General features: G+C 41.7%; 1 protein-coding gene across 2 annotated transcripts in view; it reads right to left on the reverse strand.

Moving 5' to 3' along the window:
• The window catches only part of LOC133460707 (zinc fingers and homeoboxes protein 2-like), a 191,570-nt gene that overhangs the window by 93,464 nt on the left and 77,214 nt on the right, over nt 1-20,892 (reverse strand). The window lies entirely within an intron of this gene.

The following is a 20,892-nucleotide window of genomic DNA, read 5'->3' on the forward strand; positions in this document are numbered from 1 at the left end:
GCTCTGTTTGTTAGTTATTTCCCTGCCTGGTGCGAGGCGCCGTGATCAGCCACCAGGAGGCCCTAGTGATGAACCCAGGCTGAAGCCTCAACCGGCTCCTTGGGAAACCGTTCAATCTGGGAGGTGTGGCCACGGCTTTAGGTACACAATAGATCAAAAAGGTATTTTGACAACAAAAAAAAAAAAAAAGAAATCCATTGTGAGAGAAAAAAAATACTTCTGCCTCTGGGGTTGTGCACACTCGAGAGGTAAAAGCAGCGTTTTAAGGACGGCATCCGAGGTGTTCAAGGTGACGTTTCTATTGAGCGGGATGGAAAACGCTCGGCGTGTCACGGCGGAGCGACCCCGACCTCCGGCGCCAACACGGATCTCATGTCACCGGGTGCACGTCTGTGTGCGTGTCTCTCTCGGTCGTAATGTACTCGTCTATTCAGCTCCTTATATCTAACCAGACACACACACACATGCACACACACGCACATAAAAACCAGCAGCCAACCAGAGAAAATAGTTTGGCTGCACATCCTGTACTGCTTGTTTAAGCTGCACACTTTGAAACACCAAACTCTAGTCGCTCTGCTTCTTTGTCTCTTTTTCACTGTTTTGTCCCCTTTGTCATTCTTTCTTTCACTCACTTTCTCTCTCTCTCTCTCTCTCAGTGTCACACACACACGCACACACACACACACACACACACACCTCTGCGTGTGGACAAAGCCTTCATTCAGGGGTGGCTTTGGTCAAGCGGCTCGGCCTGCTGGTGGAAGCCAGGACCCGTTCCAGTTCTGACTGACTGGTTTTCATATCTGAACAACTGGTTGGACGCGTTTGGTGGACTCGTTTCATAACTGGGCTGGCTGGTTTCCATGCCCCGCTTTCTGTTTGGTTTTCAGATTGATTTATTGAGATTTAGGTTCAGCGAAAGCTGAAACTGTGTCGTGTGAGCGGACGAGGCGATAGATAGTGTTGTTGTTGTTGGCAGCCGGTTTCAATTTTAGTCTAGTCTTTGGGTCAAGCTATCATTTTAGTTTTTATTAGTTTTAGTCACGGTCATGCTCCTTTTAGTCGTGTCAAGTTACAGTCGACTAAAAGTCTGAGCATTTTAGTCTTATTTTAGTCAGAATTGTCCAGGACCATTTTAGTCTCGTTTTAGTCAAAGATTGTATTTAGCCAAACCCATTTTACAATTCAAACAAGTTTATCATATCATAATATTATTGTTACCTTATAGACTCAAGAATATAATTTGAGTTTTACAACATATTTATTTTTCCGCATTTCTCACACACATTGGGTTTTCTTTTCCACGTCTATGTAGGAAAGTGTATCCAAAGATGGATCTTCTTCTTCTCCAGTCCCAGAGCAGATCCCTGCGTTTCTCTATGTAACTTTGTTTTTAATTGACGTGAACCTAGAGCTCTGCGTTAACGGCATCAGCCTCTAACTCTGCAGCTGCATCTTCTGGATCTGATTCCCCGCTGCAGCGACTGGGATTGAGGACTAACGTCACCCAGCAGAACTAAACCAGAGGAACTACTGAAAACATGGACATTAAACCAGAGAAACTACTGAAAACATGGACATTAAACCAGAGAAACTACTGAAAACATGGACATTAAACCAGAGAAACTACTGAAAACATGGACATTAAACCAGAGAAACTACTGAAAACATGGACATTAAACCAGAGAAACTACTGAAAACATGGACATTAAACCAGAGAAACTACTGAAAACATGGACATTAAGGATCTTTGATAGAACATTTCATCTCGTTTTGGTCAACGAAAATAAAGACATATTTTAACAGTTTTTTATTATGCAATTTACATTTTCGTCTGGTTTTTATTCCTCTACGATATTGCATTATATATATATATAATTATCGTTATCGTCCCACGACCAGCATTTTAGTTGCACCTCGTCTCGTTTTCCTCAGGTGATAAAGCAGGGTTTATACAGCAATCCTTATGTTAAATTTAATACCAATTTAATACCTTTTTCACTACCTTCAGATTTAAAAAAAAAAACTGTCACAACATTAAGTGTTAATCACGGACCTTTTAACATTAATTCAGATTTTGACCTATAGAACACTATACAGAACAGATTTATAGACTCATTGATGTTGACCAGATGTTTCACATTTATTTCACTTTGTGAATGACAATAAAATAGACTGCTAAAAATGTAAAAGGTAAAAAATAATACCAATTTAAAAAAAAATAATACCTTTGACAGTGAATTTAACACTTTTAATGGCCTTAAATTTGGCAATTTTCATTTATCACTTTCTAATACTTTTTAAAACCCCGCGGAAACCCCGTAAAGGTTCGTTGACGACGATATTTAGTCATAATTTTCGTTGACGAAAGCAACTTTACGAGGCGACCGGCGCTGGATGATCTTTGTTCATATTTTCCAAAGATTTTCAGTTTTTGCCTAAAAACGTTGTAAAAAACCTTTTATTTGAACCGTGTGTTCTCGCTTCCACGATACCCGCCACATGCTGGAGGTGTAATATTTAGGTGCTGACATTCTAACGTTTACATAAAGCTGTGCCGCTAGTTCTTTACCCCCGGCGGCTTTTACATCCTGGCATCGGCGAGGCAGGAAAGTCCCGCAAACGTGCGTTCAGAGATGAAAGCAAACCTGATGAGTAACGTGCATGGAATGTGACGGCGGTGATTTTCACACTCGTAAATCAAGCCAACAACGGTGGAGGAGACAAGAATGATGGTGTCAGCTTTCTACAGATTCATGTTACATTGTTTCATTAGTTTAACTGGTGTTTTTTTAATGTCATGAATAACTATTGTGACCGATTCTTCAGCCTGACGACGCTGCAGCGTCTAGGTGACAGAAATTTAGCGCGATTGTGGTGGTATCGTGAGTTTTTTTAGATTGGATCTCGCTTATATCGCTGGATGTTTAACGCACGTAGGGGGCGTGTAGAATGACGTATATGTGGAGTAATTCATAAAAGAGACAAGATCAAGATGTGTACTTCTTCCACTTTGGATTTAATTTCTTTGTAGAAGACAATAACAAAATTTTAAACTTTATGCTTTTCGGATTATGCCTTTAATCAAAAACTGTTCTGTTTCTATACAAATTTGGGAAATTAGCTACATTTGTGCGCCGAAACCTGTTCAGCAAAGAAACTCCATGAACTCCAAACATTGTGACCGGGGTGAAGGTCTGGCCTTGCTAGTGGAGAGAAAATTACACCTTATGTTCCTAAAACTAATGTGCTAAAAGTTGATAGTGATGGATCCTGACATTGTTATGACGGAACAGGACTGTGCCAGGACCAAACATAAATTTCCAGGTTGTCAGCTTGACCTCATTTTTGGGTCACCTAACTTCGCAGAAACTCAACATGAGAAACTAGACGGATGTATATGGACATGATTGGTGTCATATGTATCGCTCTGGTGGTTACCGCCCTCTTTTTTTGCCCGATCAAATCAGAAATCGATATTTCAATTCAGATTCAGCCGTTTCTTTTCTTTAAACATGGTATAAAGTAGGGATGGGCGGTATGGACTAAAAAATGTATCACGATAATTTCCGGCATTTATCCCGATAACGATTAAAAAATACCAATTCAACTCCACCTTTGTAACTATAAATCTATCTCGCTCTCAGATCCGCCATGTTTGTTACACAAAAACGTCATCAACGGGAATTTATCTTTCTTTCTTTCTTTCTTTCTTTCTTTCTTTCTTTCTTTCTTTCTTTCTTTCTTTCTTTCTTTCTTTCTTTCTTTCTTTCTTTCTTTCTTTCTTTCTTTCTTTCTTTCTTTCTTTCTTTCTTTCTTTCTTTCTTTCTTTCTTTCTTTCTTTCTTTCTTTCTTTCTTTCTTTCTTTCTTTCTTTCTTTCAGGCTCATTTCCTTCCTACTTTCTTTCCTCCTGCTCTCTCCTTCCCTTCCTCTTTTCTCCCTTCCTTCCTCCTTTCCTTGTTTTCTCCCTTCCTTCCTTCCTCCTTTCCTTGTTTTCTCCCTTCCTTCCTTCCTCCTTTCCTTGTTTTCTCCCTTCCTTCCTTCCTCCTTTCCTTGTTTTCTCCCTTCCTTCCTTCCTCCTTTCCTTGTTTTCTCCCTTCCTTCCTTCCTCCTTTCCTTGTTTTCTCCCTTCCTTCCTTCCTCCCTTCCTTGTTTTCTCCCTTCCTTCCTTCCTCCCTTCCTTGTTTTCTCCCTTCCTTCCTTCCTCCCTTCCTTGTTTTCTCCCTTCCTTCCTTCCTTCCTCGTTTCCTTCCTCGCTTCCTCGTTTCCTCGTTTCCTTCCTTCCTTCCTTCCTTCCTTCCTTCCTTCCTTCCTTCCTTCCTTCCTTCCTTCCTTCCTTCCTTCCTTCCTTCCTTCCTTCCTTCCTTCCTTCCTTCCTTCCTTCCTTCCTTCCTTCCTTCCTTCCTTCCTTCCTTCCTTCCTTCCTTCCTTCCTTCCTTCCTTCCTTCCTTCCTTCCTTCCTTCCTTCCTTCCTTCCTTCCTTCCTTCCTTCCTTCCTTCCTTCCTTCCTTCCTTCCTTCCTTCCTTCCTTCCTTCCTTCCTTCCTTCCTTCCTTCCTTCCTTCCTTCCTTCCTTCCTTCCTTCCTTCCTTCCTTCCTTCCTTCCTTCCTTCCTTCCTTCCTTCCTTCCTTCCTTCCTTCCTTCCCGTTGTGGATTTAACGCAGAACCATAAATCATTTTTACAAAAAAAAAACTTTATCAAAGGGAATTTATCGTTTTTACCGCAAGATGACAAATTCTTATCATGGGGAATTTTTTGGACGGTTTATCGTGAACGGTAAAATATCGCACATTCCTAGTATAAAGAATTACTAAACTCAAGCATGAATTGCCAAACCTTTGGGGTCAAAGATTAAAGTTGCCCCGCCAATGTTTATTTTGATCGTTATTTCAAGCCGTAACTCCTAAATGAAATAAAAACTAACTTAGAGTTCCTTGTCAATGTCTTACGCGACCACACTTTGAAAGCCTGGCATTTTATGTTCAAGTCAAATGTCACGATGTTCTGGAAAAACAAGCCATTATTCAGAGCCATAACTTGAGGGCAGAAAGGAACACTGTGATCATGTTTCAGAGGTCAGATGCTAAACTGGTGATGCCAGTGTTACATAACAATGGTAAATGTATATCGAAAACTGCCCCTCCTCCTCCTCCTCTTCTTTTTTTCTTACTTCCTAGTTTTTTGTTCACTGATTTTTTTTTTTTTTCCCCAGACTCTCTGGTCATTAAGGTTTAATAGTTGAATAAAGGTCAAAGTAACCAAAATGCACATATACTGTACAACTGTCTTGCAGGTAAAAATTGGAAAGTTTTACAGTTGATTTTATCTCTGTATTTAAAATGTTATATTATTTTTTTAATATTTCAGTCTTTATATTTGACTTTGCAACAATGCAGCAATTTTGTATATTAATAATCAGATTTAGTAGCTTAGTTATGATAGATTAAAAGCTTTTTTCTGGCAGGAACGTTCAGACTTGATCAGATTTCGCTGGTGTAGCTTACTGACTTTGACGAGGGCCAGATCAGTTTGGCAAGTGTTTTTTTTTTTTTTTTTCTTTTTTTCCAAAAGTTTCCTAGCGTGTTGGCTGTGACAGACAGTTTCTCAGATTTACTGAGTGGCTGACTGCATTTGCTGGCTGGCTGCACTTCTGTGATAAAAGTTGGGAGAACAATGCACGGCGTTTACTGCCAGATTGTGATGCAATCTGTGAGTAAGTATCTGCACGGGTCTACATACAGCTCTTCAGGATGATGCATGTACAACGTGTGCATACATGTGAGCCGGTGTGTGTGTTGCGCGTTTGTGTGTGTGCATGTGTGTTGCGCGTGTGTGTGTGTGTGTGTGTTGTGCGTGTGTGTGCGTGTGTGTGGCATGATGCAATGGGGATCTGGAGCAGCTAGTGGAAAGCAACTATATACTCCAATAAACAGATATCCTGGCATGGGGGATGTGTGTGTGTGTGTGTGTGTGTGTGTGTGTGTGTGTGTGTGTGTGTGTGTGTGCATACACGTGTGTTTGTGTGGGAGAGTGCGTACGTACTGTATTACTGAAAATGTGAGTACTGCTGGTGCGTGAGCAACTGTGGAAACAAGTGTGAAAGAGAAAGACAATGAGTAGTATTACACATGCAAAAGGAGAAGAAAAAATCTTATCAAGGGGCTTGTTAGAGCAGCAGAGATGAATGTGTGTGTGTGTGTGTGTGTGTGTGTGTGTGTGTGTGTGTGTGTGTGTGTGTGTGTGTGTGTGTGTGTGTGTGTGTGTGTGTGTGTTGACCAGCTGGTGTTCCACATGTGGATGTGTACGATACAGCCAGTGAATCCAACAGAGAGACACACTCCTACAGTGGATAACTGCCCACTGTGATTGTGTGCGTGTGTGTGCGTGCATGCGTGTGTGTGCGTGTGCGTGCGTGCGTGCGTGCGTGTGTGCATGTGCTTAAAAGGGCCTGCCATTTGGTGGGAGTGTGATGAATGTGTGAAGTATGTATGAGTCAGTGCATTTGTATACATGTTTATCTAACCGCTCTGCATCGGAGCAGTGGATCCCGGTCGCTGCACAGGCAACAATATTAACCCATTACGGGAGTGGCCAGGACTCAGGATCGATACTTTGAGTTGAAATATGGTGGGACACAGTCCTGTTCTATCGGAATCCAATAAAAAAAAAAGAGCCACAACTTTGTGACGGTTCAATACAGTGAACCAGAACAGGATCTGGCAACGTAAGAACCAATGCAACATGAGCCTCTGTCATAACTCTGCTTTTAGAATTTGAGCCACAGTGTTTGTTGTAATTAAAGTAGGTAACTAAGTAAGTAAGTAAAAGCCTTATTCAGAGTCACAACAGAAATAATAATGAGAAAAAAAAGCAAAACAAAACAAGGAAGTCAGTTAAGGTTGAACTCGAGCACGAGTGATTAAGAAATTACAAAGACATTATTTTAAAAAGTCAACCAAGGTGAAAGCCGGCGGTGTTTAAGCTGCCTTTAATGCCAGCCAGGGGTCATGTTTAATATATGGACCTTCTCTCCTTCTCTCTCTAGTAAATGAGATTAGCACTGTTGCCTCCCAGCTAGAAGCTCCTGGTTCAAATACCGGCCGGGTCTTTTCTCTGTGTGCAGTTTGCATGTTCTTGCTTTTCTCCTTGCCCGGTCCAGAAAACAAGTGTGTTGGACTAACTGGTGATTCTAAATAATAAATGGGAGTGTGTGTGAGTGTGTGTGGTTGTTTGTCTGCATGTGGCCCTGTGATGGACTGGCGACCTGTCCAGGGTCTAATCCTGCCTTTCACTTTAAGGCAAGGCAGGTTTATTTATATTTCACATTTCATAGCAGACAATGGATACCAGACTTCTTTTTTTTTCACTGTACTTGTTTAAATTGCACATTTCATGTCTGGTGAAACGCAATTTCCGATCCGCTGTGAAATGCTTATTACTTAGTGAATTGACATTAAAATACACTTTGACTTTTGACTTTGGATGAAACTCTACTTTCTTAAATCTCAATGAAAACAAAACTGAAATCATTTGGTTTGGAGATGCTGATCTGGATATTGTATGTAGCAGTTTAAATGTACATAATCAGTCAAACTATAGATCTGCATAACTATAGTAAGTTGCAGTAAGAGCTGGGAGGTTTAATCCTCATCCAAGTCTGTGCAGTTATTTTATTGACATTGGGTTACTGTGTCTTCAGTAATTCGGTTAAACCAAAACACAGTGAATTAGTTGACGTTGTTGACAAAAACTGATACTGGAAATAGTCGCCAACGAATTTAATCGTTGATCGTTGTCGGGAAATAAAAAATAAAAAAAATCAAATAAATTCAGCAAAGTGAGGCATCGTCTTCCCTCGTATCTCTGCTGAGAGCTGCACATGCTCAGTAGAGTTCAGCGCCAGGTGAACAATACGGCAGCGGCCGATGCATCGCCACGGCAACTGGCAGCAAATTTCATTCAAAAGATGTATTTTTGAATGAATTGTCTATCTTTCTTGTCTTTTATCGTTAATTAGCACGTCATCTAAACAATCTCATGCAAAGTTTAAAAGCTGAGAGCTAAATAAAAGCCATTTAGTTATAATTATGACGATCATAATCCAATTAGTCAACTAAATCACTTTACTATTCGACGACTAACCGACTATCGGCGCTAATAGGTGGCGCTGGAGCGTATCTGGATGCAGGACCACAGGGACCAGCAACCATCACTTCTACAGGCGATTAGGAATCATTACGTACAATATGATTTACATGATGTTGTTAAATCATAATTAGGGTTGCGGTTAAGGAAGGCACGACGCTCAGTGGCTTCTGGGACGTGTTTAAGTGTGACGGCTGATTTCTTCCCGTACCGTGACGTTGGTAAAAACACCTGGTCCACGGATGAGAAGCAGTTACTGTTCAGTATTTATTATTGCAGTGTCGTCATGGCAACCGATGCATTTATTAATACGGGTTCTTTCAAAAGTTGTATATTTGCCAAGTGTAACAGTGTGTGTGTGTGTGTGTGTGTGTGTGTGTGTGTGTGTGTGTGTGTGTGTGTGTGTGTCCAGAGGCAGTGCACTGGAGAGGAGCTAATCCACTAAAGTAACAGAGAACTGACAGAGTCAGAGGTCATTATCATTCACACCCCACTGAACACAACATTCACACTATGCAGAATGTTGATCTGCAGCACACACACACACACACACACACACACACACACACACACACACACACGATTTTGTTACACTTTTTGCTTGTGCTTACAGTTTTTGACTCCCTCACACTCCGTCTTGATATTCTCTTGTTGCATCTTCGCTGCTGCTTCTTTCCGTTTCGTTTACACACACGTGAAATGGATTAAAACACTTGTTCTCAATTCAGCTCTTCTTCTCTCTACACCTCCTCTGAACCAAACTAAACCTACGACAACCCAACCACCCACCAGAACACACACACACTCTCACACACACTCACACACACACACACACACACACACTCACACACACACACACACACACACACACTCAACAGATGGGTCTAAATCTCCTGTTGTCTCAAGCAAACAGAGGGGGAGAGAGAGAAAGAGAGCAGTGTGAGTCGGTGTATCTCCTTGTCATCTAACATCCTGTTAATTCCTGCAACGGCGTCAAACAGAACTCCTCCGAGTCCCACACACTGCCACGAACACAGTAACACACAGAGCCGCTGGCCTCGGACGGAGATGTTCGGAACACGAGCTAATGCGGCGCAGATGTACGGCGGATCAGACGCCGGGCGGCCGGACGGCGAGGCCTCGGTCTGCGTCTCGCCCCGCGCAGGACGACACGCAGCGATGTGTCCAGGCTCTGCAGTCTCTGCTTTCATTTCTGAGTCCCTTCTGGAGACGTGTTGCCCCCCACCCCCCGCCCCCCCCGGTAGCTGATCGCTCTGTGCACCAGTTCGGTCTCCATAACAGCAGGCTGTATTGTAAGCCCCAACCTTCGCCAAGTTAGCATCTGTTCCTCCAGCATTTGGAAGCCAGTGTGTTCGCGGTTGTTTTTTTTTTTCTTTCTCTCTCAAGGAGTCTTAAAGGGCCATCAAACAGAGCAAGCACAGATATCAAGCACAGAATCAATGGTTTGATACTAAGGTTTTTTTGGGATCAGGGAGGCTGAGAGGGGGGAAGTGGCCGGCAGCGAAGGATCATGGGTCGGGCGGGAACCCGGCGTGGATGCAAGCGCTTCAGCATCTGCAGCATGTTGACCTACTGTACACCAGCCGAGAGTCAATCATCCTGTTCCCATTATCTTAGAATAAAATAGAATAAAATAGAAGCCTTTATTGTCATTATAGAATAATGAGATTAAGCAGCAGCTCCATAAAAGTGCACACATGTAAAAGGCTATGTAAAAACAAAACAAGAAATGGCCAATATAAATATATATACACTATAAAAATGAGTGAATGAAAGAATATTGCACATGAATGGATGAAATAATATTGCACAGTGATGATATTGGGGTCAGATGTTGCTTTTAACTGGGATAAACTTCTTTTTGGGTTTGCACACTCTGTATCTATGGGTGTGGAATCAAGATACCTGTTTGGTTTGCTAAGTGTAGCTGCGCGAAAAGCTATTACCAAAAAGTGACTTAAGCCAGATGCTCCTTCATTAGATGATTGGTACGACATAATTAACTATATCTTTGTAATGGAGAGGATAACGTTCTCTATGAGGCCAAATTCAAAGCAATCTGGGAAGATTGGAAAAGTTATATTTCCCTGAGATTTCATTTACCCATTTGTCTTAACATACATTTTTTTTTTCTTCTCTTTATCTTAATTAAAACATCCCATGTTTACATTTTTGTTCTTTTTTCTGCTTGCAAGAAAAAGAAGAAAAAAAAAGAAAAATGGATCGCAGTAGATATATAATGTTGGTATGATGCTTGTGTGATTCTGAATAATAAAAAAAAACAAATGAAAGAAAGAATATTGCACAGTATGAGGTATGTTATGGTGGTCAGTGCAGATAAGGCAGAGCAGTTGTATTAGTGCAGATGAAACTGTCCCTGAGTCTGTTGGTTCTGGCCCGTAAGGACCTGAAGTTCCTGCCAGGGCAACAGGTCAAAGAAATGGAAACTTGTTCCTCTCCTTTTACAAGACCGATCAAAATCATAAATGAAAAGCTGCAACAAACTGTTCCGATTAATCACAGCAGAGAAACTTGTGATGTTTTTCACCTGGAATTCACCTGCCATCATCCCATTTTTGTCTTTTATTAATCTTTCTGCATCCTGTGAGTTATTAGGAAGGAGCAAGTCTTGGTGTGTGTGTGTGTGTGTGTGTGTGTGTGTGTGTGTGTGTCACAGGATGAGAGCGACCCTAAGCGGGTTATGATACCTGCGTCTGCTCAGCAAGTAACTTGTTGTTGCTTTCGGTTCATTTTTCAAAAGGAAACATTGGGATCCTCGCGTGACGTTGACGCTCCGAATTCCTAATGATGATAAGATGCAGAATCAGCGGGAGATTTTGGTCCTAAAGAGGCAAAAATGTAATCCTTTCCACGTTTGACTCCCACACAGTTCATAATGTGAAGCTGTTGCAAACAAAGGAACACCATCCATCTCACACTCCGTTCTCTGAGCGGCATTAGTCGCAGAAACGTAGTTCATCAACGAGAAACAAACTTTAAACGTGAGACACTTGTCAAGCAACATGAGAACGGTGCACAAACTTTTTTTTAAAAGGAATGAATCCACTTTTTGTAGAAAAAAAATGTGTCTATTTCGTGTTTAGTTTTTTTTATAATTAAGTACTTATTCACTCCATAATCTGGTCGAGATAGAAAAACACATGAAAGAGTTTTGTGGCCCTGAATTTCTCAGTTAGTGGCACCGGAGCTACAGATGGAAAAAAAATTAGCCAGAAGCAGTAGTCGAGTCCTTAGCAAAGAATTAAGTGGCCCTGCCCTTGTGCTGTAATCCAGTGCCAAGTGTGGAGTGAGAAAGAGAGGAAACTATATAAACGACAGCTGGAAGGCTGTAGATTCTGCTGGCTCTCGGGTCAGGAATGATGCATGTAAAACCCAAGTTTCCGTATTGTAACGACGGCAGATGGGGAAAAATTTGGAAAATTGCAACTTTTTAATGAACTCGTCAACGTCATTGAGACGTTGTGGAGGCTTTAAAAGTTTGGACACACCTGCTTATCCCACCGAGTGGGAGGGAGAGTCAGATCTGTTACGGGAGTGGTGAAAACTTGGGTGGCGCTTTTTCCACCGCTATTCCTCCACGACGCTCTGCATCTGGCTTTCTGCCACTTTAGTTGTTCAAAAAATGACTGACATGCAATTAGCGTTGAGAAAGAAGGGTGTCGTTAGTAACTGCTCATCTACCGCGGAAAATGTCTCAAAATTAATTGGTTATTTGTCAGCTTCAAATAGACAGCATTCCTCCAGAAGCAGTTTACATTATTGCTCCTTTTTCCTTCTTCAAGTGCTGGAGAATGAGCCCCATCCCCCCGAATCAAACGTCCGAGACGCTGCAGTTAACTTTTGTCATTTTTATGGGCAAAGCTGGTTTTCTTGGAGTGTTTATTGAACTTCCCACAAGATGGAAACCAGAACTCAAGAGCAAGATGGAAAGGTGCGACTGCTAGGCCTGTGTTGAAAAAATGGATTTTCAGATTCTAAATCGATTCTCATATTGACTCCTAAGAATCGATACACATGTCTAAAGATCGATTTTTTTCCATTATTACATCACAACTTTTGGTATTTTTTTGTTTATGCCCAAAAAAGGAATGCGTTTTGTTGGATGTGAGAATAACTGGTGCCATGGTTTTGCCTTTAAATATGGTATGAAAACATGACTGATTATAACTGAAAACAAAGTTTTCAGTTATATTTGCATGATTTGTCTATATTTCATTACTTTATATACTGTCTTGGGGTTACATTTGAATAAAATGGTAAAGTAACTTATTAAAGAAGTAATATGTGTGAGTATGTCCCGTCAAAGGCCTGTGTTGAAAAAAATCGATTTTCCGATTCTAAATCGATTCTCATTTTAGTTCCTAAAAATCGATTTGTATGTCTAAAGATCTTTTTTTTTTTTTTTTGCATTATTACATTACAACTTTTGGTATTTTTTTGTTTATGTCCAAAACAGGAATGTTTTGTTGGACGTGAAAATAACTGGTGCCATGTTTTTGCCTTTAAATATGTTTAAAGGTATGAAAACATTAAAGTTTTCAGTTATAATTGCATACATTGTCTATATTTCATTATTTTATATAATGTCTTGGGGTTACATTTGCATAAAATGCTAAAAAAACAAATTCTAAAAAATTAAAAACCAAAAAAGACCGAAAATGGAAAAAATAAAAATAGAATGTGTTAAAAAATAAAACTGATTTCATAGGTCCACTGTTTGCTGCCCTGGATCTGTTTGATAATTCTGCCACACAATGTTTCTAAAAGCAGTTATATCAGCATTCTGGGAGGGGATTGGTCCTTACAGCATCATTAGCTGCCAATACTAATACGTTGCATAACTACAGTCATATAATTCATGCAACAGCTCAAAAAACTGTTTTAATAACACTAACCCAAATCGATATCTGAATCGAATCAAATCTTGATAATCGATTCTGAATCTTAAGAATCGGAATCGATTCTTGACATTTGAATGGATCCCCAGCCCTAAGCGAGACCCGTCCGGCCTCGTCACCAACGTCAACGCCGCAGTCTGACGTTTGTGGTTTTACAACGTGATCAGTGGAAATCCCGACCAGAACCGTCCTGATCCATCGTTATCAGAACCAGAAACATCAACCCGGGAGGAAGTGACGGCCTCACAGCTTTCTGCACCATGTGTTGCTTCTCTGCTGCAGCTCCTCACACCCACCCAGGAAGGGAAAAAAAAAACAAAAAAAAAACTTGGAGAAAATCAAGATGTTGTTACAGAGACAACAAGCTGCGGCCTCTCGGAGAACATCAACGAGCGTAATGCTGCACAGATGTAAGCGCGGCGTAACTCCCACTCTCTGTTTGCTGCTCCGCTTTAAAGCAGAAGCTCGGAGGAAACGGCGGCAGGAAAACAACACGTACGAGCGCTGAACAAGTAATCAGACCATCGCTGCTTATTAAAGGGGACAATTATGAGATAAAGTCCCGTCTTATTCCCGGAGTTTAGCAGATTGATATCAGTGTTTGATGTCACTGCAAATTGAAGTAACAAAAACCTGCAATAGCACCGCCTTTATCATTTCTTTGGACTCATCTTGGGTCTGAACATTTCCTCGTTCAGTGGGAGGTTCACATTCGCCGGGTACTGTGACATCTCTGACCCGGGAACAAGAATCATTGACTGCGTTTACATGCATCAATAACCCTTTTAAAACCCGAATATTGGCAATAACCCGAATTTGCACGGCCATGCAAACACCAATAACCCCTTTGAATAACCCAAATTTGCTCATATTTGGGTTTTTAAAAACCTGAATATGACCCCTGGGTTACTCCTTTTCTAACCCGAATATTCGGTCACGTAAACGCAAAACGGTATATTCCGATCAAACGAAACAGGAATTTGTTTTCTGCACATGCTCTGTTCACAAGGAATCTTGGTCTTTTGAGTCCAGGAAGTTCTTATAAACACGGAGAAACACAAGACCAGGAGGAGACTAATCACTTCATAAATGTAATGAAGGATATGAACATTTCTGCATTTGTAGACGGTAGAAAGTACCGGGATAGCCAGATTTAAAAGAAGGTGAGCGAAAAGTTGCGGGAAGCAGCATTTGTTTTGAATTTGGATACAGGAAGAAGAAGCGGAAATGACGGGAATTGCGTCATGATGTTCTCTGCGCGTCGCTGGTTTGATGGAGACATCCCGAATGATTAATTACCCTGTAAACGGAATATTCCGAATGTTTCAGTAACCTGAATATTAGCAATAACCCGAATTTTGACTGCATGTAAATGTAGTCAATCAGCTTCTCCATCCTTATTTTCTCAAAAATCGTATAAAACGTAAAAACCATATTATCCGGGGCCCCTTATGTATGAATTTTGTTGCATTTACTGACGTCGAGCCACTTTTATGTGCTACACTGAGCTCAAAAATCGGTCAAAACGTTTTAGAGACTTTGGTAGTGATGAAGCCGCTCTGCTTGATCGATGTTCAAACCGTTCAGACACATTAAAGTCGGTCCCTGGTTGGATACGGGTTGCAACTTCAGACAGCGTTAGATAACTAATTATGTAGCGCTGGCAAGCAACCATCATCCAACATCTGGTCCATGTTACCTTACTGTCATTACAGGTCAAACTAGGGCTGGGCGATATGGACCAAAAGTCATATCTCGATATTTTCTAGCTGAATGGCGATACTCGATATATATCTCGATATTTTTTCTGTGCCTTAATTGGGGTTTCCCCCAAAGCATTATAGCATAGCATCTCTGTTAGCTTCATTTTTTTCTGAGGCAAACCCTTAAAAAAACAGTCAGTTTTAATACAAAGCCTCGTGCCAAATGTCACACAGGTTCCTTTATTAACAGAGGTCTGCACAATATCAAAATGTATAAAACAAATGAAATAAAAATAAACTGCCTTCATATATAGAATAAAAATGCTTCTTGAATAAAATAAAACAAATATCCCTTTCCTGCATAACAATTAAATTAAAATACACTGTGCAATTAATACAATGTAGACAGTAACAGGCAGACTTTTCCACTGAGGTTGACAGTTGTGCAAATAACAAAACATTTGTGCAAATCTCAAATAAAACATTCAAGTCAATTTGTCACAAAATAAGCTATAAAAATCATTAAAAAAAAATGTTTTTTTTATCGATATAAACGATATTGTCTCGTACCATATCGTGTTTGAAAATATATCGATATATATTAAAATCTCGATATATCGCCCAGCCCTAGGTCAAACCAACGTTAGGTTTTTAGATTAAACCCAATTTCCAAATCTATATCATAAACAATTATAATCAAATGTTGGAATACAACGTTGTTCCAACCTCACACCAACTTCAAGTGTCCACTATTGCTGGCAACCATGAACCAATCAGAGAACAGTATGACTCTTACCTCCGCCTCTTTTTATTGGGGGATTTTGTGGAAGACAAATGTAATTAAAATGTGAGCTTATTTTTCTATATTAGTTACACTGATCGATACTCAGAGTTATTGTGAGTGAGTTGAATAAAGATCGACTTACCAGACTGTTTTGTTTTGCTTTCTATAGTTTTATCATGCACATTATTACCTGGTGCTCCTTATGTATGAAAACAGACCTGTTCATTGATATTGCGTCTAATGGTCCACAAAATACGGTACTCTTTACACCATTTTGAAGAATCTCTAAGTACAAACAACAACGATTATACTTACATTCAGCTGACAGAGGCGGTACACGCCGCGGCTAAATAAAACTAAATGACCTTATTGTTCTCCGTTGCATAACTGGTGGCAGCAACGCATTCATACGTCGTCAGACGTTGCGTCAGGGAATGACATTCACATGAAAACCTTTTCTGAATGAAACCTTCAAATAGTGGCAGCAGGTGAAGCACATTTGCAACTATTTAAGGTGCATGTAAGGATTCATTAAACATTAAATGACATCCTTGGATATTTCAGAGAGAGTCTATTAAATATCTATACAGAGCCAGTTTTGATGGTACCAATAAAAAAAGAAGCAGTATGATCTAAACTTTAAATAATCCACATTTAGAATAATGTAAGTTGAGATGCTGAAAGAAGCCGAACAAACAGCAGACCAGCAGCAGTTGTGCAACTGCTTTCAGGATGGATTTCGCCTTCAGGCGTTTACACAAATACTTGGCTCTCTAGACAAGTATTTGCGTATATGCAGGACAAATGTTGTTTTGACCCCAGAGGAGTCGGTTTTTCATCCTTTTTTATTTTTACTTTTTGCACACCGATGCAAAATAATGTAAGAAAGGTTGTTAGGAGTAAGGCAGGGAATAAGCAGGGCTAATATTTTACAGATGGAGCCTCAGTCAAAGTCCTTCCCTTCCCTTCCCGCCTTCCCCTCACTGATAGTGTTTTTACATTTTGAGTTCAGCAACAAACCCAAAAAACTTTGCAAAGCTGAGGGGATAAAGCCTTAATAGGAATCCACTGAAAATAGTCACAACAAAAGACTCCAAACTGGTCCAAGAAATATCCTCAAATCCTGCAGGACAAAAGCAGCAGCTGGAGATCCTCCACCTTTAACCCCTCTCTCACTAAATATTTAAAATCACATCTTATCAAAGTTAACTATTCCAAATAAAAGCACATTTTTACTTCTAAATAAAGCAACACAGAAATGTGCACAAAAAAGTCAGGTGATGAGTGTAACCAGCCGTTCTCTCCCTAAGCTGCAAAAAATACATTTTTCATGAAGTACATCCACTGATCGTTAACTGCTGCCACCTTTTTGACCTCCAATTGTGCAAATCGGGTGTTTTCTCTGAGGAAAAACCGTAATCTGATTGATTTCAATCTAACATCCGAGGTTTCCAACGTGGACGTTTTACGATCAAACATGTTGCATGTCGTCATTTTTATATGCACTCTCCAAGAGAGTCTCCCGGAGATTGGAGATACTTGAATTTTTATGACTTAATGGAATGCCATTACGGAGATCGTTGCACACAAAGGTCCCAGGGAACCTGCCAAACATGTTCCGTCACACGGCACCGTGGCAGACCGGAGAGATGAGGCCGGTCTGTCACCAGCAACCGATGCCACACGTTTACCGGTTTGGTTCGGTGAATAACGAACCTGTTTGTCAGTTACAGACTTTGATGATTTAAAGTCTGCTTAAAGCAGCACGATGTAACTTTCAGCTTTTGTTGAGTTTGGTGGCTCCTTTGGTGGACAAAAGTGGTAGTGCTTTACCAGAAAGAACACTACATTTCCCATGAGCACCAGCGCGTACTGCCGGAAAACTCCTGTCCCCGTTGCGTGTATTTGATTTGAGAGAAGACGGGACGGACTTTCAAAACTACCTTCTGTTTCACCAAGTGAACAGACGGAACGCAGAAAAAAAGATGTTAAACTGCTGGAAAGGAACTTGAATTTACCGGGATACCTTAAACAAGGAAGCCAGGGAGCGGTATATGGAGAAAATAATGATTATTAACAGTTTTGATCCATATGAAGTCCCTATCAAAGAGTGGAGCTCCATGTCGGAGCTCCACTCTTTAGAAGGATTTACTGCCGCAGTTCTGCACAACCAACGTCTTAGGCTACCTTGTTTAGGAGTGTTTGGCAGCTCACTCGCTCACTCACTCATCTTCTCCCGCTTTATCCGTTCCCGGGTCGCGGGGGCAGCAGCCTCAGCAGGGATGCCCAGACTTCCCTCTCCCCAGACACTTCCTCCAGCTCTTCCGGGGGGAGTCCGAGGCGTTCCCAGGCCAGCCGAGAGACGTAGTCTCTCCAGCGTGTCCTGGGTCTTCCCGGGGTCTCCTCCCAGTGGGACATGCCTGGAACACCTCCCTAGGGAGGCGTCCAGGAGGATCCGGTACAGATGCCCAAGCCACCTCAGCTGACTCCTCTCAATGTGAAGGAGCAGCGGCTCGACTCCCAGCTCCTCCCGGGTGACTGAACTCCTCACCCTATCTCTAAGGGAGCGTCCAGCCACCCTGCGGAGGAAACTCATCTCGGCCGCTTGTATCCGCGATCTTGTCCTTTCGGTCACTACCCAAAGTTCATGACCATAGGTGAGGGTAGGTGCGTAAATTGACCGGTAAATCGAGAGCTTCGCCTTTCGACTCAGCTCCTTCTTCACCACGACGCTCCGGTACAACGACCGCATAACTGCGGACGCTGCACCAATCCGTCTGTCAATCTCACGCTCCATTGTTCCCTCACTCGTGAACAAGATCCCGAGATACTTGAACTCCTCCACCTGAGGCAGGACTTCTCCACCCAGCTTGTGTTTGGCAGCTGCTTTGGTAAATGTTTGACTCGCCAAGTGCCTCCTCTGATAAAAATAGTATTTTCTTCGTTTTTTTTCGCTGCTTCGGCCATGACACCAGCTTCTGCGGAGCTCTGCGCTCCACGTCCTGCCCAGCTTTCGTCTCGACTACAAATCGGGAAGGAGGGGGAAGTGACGTATGCCGTAAAGCAGCCAAAGCCGTAAAAATGTGTAGTTTTTTAGTGTGGCAGGGTTCCTACCATGCTCCTCAAAGTTACATAGTGCCAGTGAAGGCGATACAGACCCCTCAGACCATGACAGAGGTGTCATTAAACCTGTTGGAAGTTGATGTACCATCACAATGACTCTGGAAATATTATATTAAGGTGGAAAAGTTACATAGTGCTGCTTTAAGTCAGATATTTGGATGGGAAGTGACATGAAAGAAAAATGACGACAAGATTGAGAACCATGTTGCGCTAAAATGTGGAGTTGGAGTATTCAATTAATGCAATTATGTTGGAGCATTCTCTGCCAGTAAGTGGCTGTTATTCTTCGTGGGCTGTATTTGTGTCAATAAATTAAGGCTTACGCTACACTACAACTAAAGTGGATCCGAAGTCGATTAATCATCAACTAAAATGACATACATTGCTTTGTGAATGGACAAAGTCCCGGTGTAGCAGGGCTATCTGCCGGCGTCCAGATTAGTTTCGTTAATCATCCCTCGTTCCTGTAATGTTACCGTTTCGAGCAATCAGACCTAAATGAATGCAGTTGACAAGCAAACAAGTTAATAGTCTCCTGATGCCGTTACGGAAGAAATAAACCAGACATAAAATCCGTCTAATGACTGAGAACAATCGCTGTCACGGGTGATAAGATAATGACAGGACACGAAGCAGAGAAGATTGTTTCCTGTCCTGTGAAAGTCTTCTTCTCAGGCTTATGATCAGCCTTATCTCGCATCATGAATCCACTGCAGGACAGACCGTCTAAAAAACATATACATACAGTAGCACGGCCTATATGTCGGTCCATCATTAGCTTCTAAATTGTCCTGCATCTTTTCTTCCGAATGATATTTCCCGTCTTATTTTGAAGGAGACAAAATGCTGAACGCTGGCTGAAGCCTCGTCGTTTTCATACTCAAACCATTCAGAGAGCATTATTTCCTCATTATTTTGTCACCAGTGTCATCTAGATATTCCTATTACCTCTAGCGATTACTATAACATAAAGAGGCAGAATGGGGAAAGAGGGAAGCAATCCAGGATGATCAATATTTGGGAACAAAGAGCCCCTCTGCGCCGACCGCAGCAGACATTTAACAGACCGTGACTCCGGATTAATCAGTGGACATAAAGAGAGGAGAAAAATAAAACGTCTCTATTAATCTCCAATCCTTAAATCTACGTGTAAAAGGCGGCAGCATACATTAGAAACACTTGTAAATAATCTGCAATGGCTGCTTTGTTACCTCGGTCTGGCTCGGCAGTGGAAATGCAGGTTGGGGAATCCATAATATTTACTGAGTTTACCGACTTGGCTGACGCCCGTGTTTTCTTATCCTCTAACAGAGAGGGTGATTTGACTGATGCTCATAACAGATTGCATCACAGCAGGGGACGAACTAAAACGGTTTACGCACCGCAGCTTTCCCTAAACTGTCTAACAGTGGCAGCGCTCCACCTTGTAAATTTGGAAGAGCAATTTTCAAAATTTCCCAGCAGTCCATCTCCAATTGGCCTGAACTGGGACTGCTATTTTAAATCAATGAAGTATTGCTGCTTTGACGGAGGGACGGCCTCGGAGGAGCAGAGACGGGATCTCAGCGTCTGTGAACGAAAGGCCCGGCAGCTTTCACCTGGGCACATTAAATGTGTTCTCAACGCGGCTACTTTCCCTCTCCAAGTCCAGATTTTATGCATGCCATATAAATGTGTTTGCTGCCTGGACATGTGACCTGCAGCCACTGCAGACGTTAAGGTCTTTTCACGACCACAAAAATGAAAAACAGCTAGATTGTGAAATGTCACACAGCAAAAAACAGTTCTGCTCCTTGATTGAAATCTGCATAAAAAAAAAAAAAACCTTCCTGAATTTCACATTCTATTTGTGTCAACAACAGCAAATTACCGCAGGTACGCGGGAAAAACACCCCACAGGCCCTTTTCACTGGGTAGGAAGTGGGGTCGTGGGAGGAAGAGATAATTTGACTGTTTCACTTTGATTTGCACGCTAAAACACGCTCCAGAGATGGTCCCGTCACGCCTCGGCAGCCACGAGGAGCTGATAGGGCGGAGCTGGAGCCGGCCGTGCAACCCTGGCCCATTTCACCGCCGTAATGAGAAACCAGTGCCAGGCTGCTCCAAACGTTTGTTCTTCACATGCAAAAGAGAACTTTTACAGCAGGTTTGGTATCTGAATCAATGATACAGTTTCTGCTACTCGTGGTTTA

The sequence above is a fragment of the Cololabis saira genome, chromosome 15 (assembly GCF_033807715.1).
Source record: "Cololabis saira isolate AMF1-May2022 chromosome 15, fColSai1.1, whole genome shotgun sequence".
NCBI classification, from domain to species: domain Eukaryota; kingdom Metazoa; phylum Chordata; class Actinopteri; order Beloniformes; family Belonidae; genus Cololabis; species Cololabis saira.